At 45.1% G+C, this 1,467-nt stretch overlaps 1 protein-coding gene across 1 annotated transcript in view; it reads left to right on the forward strand.

Moving 5' to 3' along the window:
- The window catches only part of LOC107738517 (parathyroid hormone 2 receptor-like), a gene marked incomplete at its 5' end in the record, with an annotated part of 29,899 nt that overhangs the window by 11,216 nt on the left and 17,216 nt on the right, over window positions 1–1,467 (forward strand). The gene's annotated exons all lie outside the window — the stretch shown is intronic.

The following is a 1,467-nucleotide window of genomic DNA, read 5'->3' on the forward strand; positions in this document are numbered from 1 at the left end:
CACGTGACTCTGGATGAACAGCTGAGACGTGACGAGGCTCTGGGAGATCAGCTGTGACGTGACGAGGCTCTGGCAGATCAGCTGAGACTTGACTTGACTCAGGAAGATCAATTGTGACTTGACTTGACTCAGGAAGATCAATTGTGACTTGACTTGACTCAGGAAGATCAATTGTGACTTGACTTGACTCAGGAAGATCAATTGTGACTTGACTTGACTCAGGAAGATCAATTGTGACTTGACTTGACTCAGGAAGATCAATTGTGACTTGACTTGACTCAGGAAGATCAATTGTGACTTGACTTGACTCAGGAAGATCAATTGTGACTTGACTTGACTCAGGAAGATCAATTGTGACTTGACTTGACTCAGGAAGATCAATTGTGACTTGACTTGACTCAGGAAGATCAATTGTGACTTGACTTGACTCAGGAAGATCAATTGTGACTTGACTTGACTCAGGAAGATCAATTGTGACTTGACTTGACTCAGGAAGATCAATTGTGACTTGACTTGACTCAGGAAGATCAATTGTGACTTGACTTGACTCAGGAAGATCAATTGTGACTTGACTTGACTCAGGAAGATCAATTGTGACTTGACTTGACTCAGGAAGATCAATTGTGACTTGACTTGACTCAGGAAGATCAGCTGTGACTTCACGTGACTCTGGATGAACAGCTGAGACGTGACGAGGCTCTGGGAGATCAGCTGTGACGTGATGAGGCTCTGGCAGATCAGCTGTGACTTGACTTGACTCATGACGATCAATTGTGATTAGACTTGACTCAGGAAGATCAGCTGTAAGTTGACTTGACTCAGGAAGATCAATTGTGACTTGACTCATGATGGGTAGCTGTGACATAAAGTGGCGCTGTTGTGTCCGCCATTTTGTGAGCGTGCTCTAGTGCGGCTGCCATTACACGAGTGAGTGCGGGGTTGCGTTCCTCCGCGACACCCACAGTGAACGTTGAACCAACAGTCAACAAAGCATAGTCCATAAACTGACTGAGAGTTAATCATGGACCTTCACAAATTAAATGTGATTTGAGCGGCTGATTAATGCCCTCACAAAAATAGTCTATGAGCACACAGTCCTGCAGATCAGTTAAACAAGCAAAGTTCAAATACTCTTGAATATAGTCCTCGAGCGATCTTGTGACCTGTTTGAGGGCTAATAACCATCTTGCAATGTCCATACCTGGCCAGTGTCCACTTGAAAAGCCACTGGATCCTTGTGAGGCCGAGTATTCTGTTACGGGGCGACAGAGACGTGAGAAGTGCGGATCCATTTGCATGCTTTTATTAAAAGGCGTGGTCATGAAAAAGGCATGGGTCGATACACAGCAAACAGTAATAGAAGAGGCAAGATGAAGAGTAATCCAAAGGCTAGCGTGGGTCTGAGATCGGCCAACAATGTCCAGAGAGGTAGGCAATAGAAGAATCCAAGACAGGCAGGAGATCAGG

The sequence above is a fragment of the Sinocyclocheilus rhinocerous genome, unplaced genomic scaffold (assembly GCF_001515625.1).
Source record: "Sinocyclocheilus rhinocerous isolate Xijiao unplaced genomic scaffold, SAMN03320098_v1.1 scaffold1215, whole genome shotgun sequence".
Lineage (NCBI taxonomy): Eukaryota > Metazoa > Chordata > Actinopteri > Cypriniformes > Cyprinidae > Sinocyclocheilus > Sinocyclocheilus rhinocerous.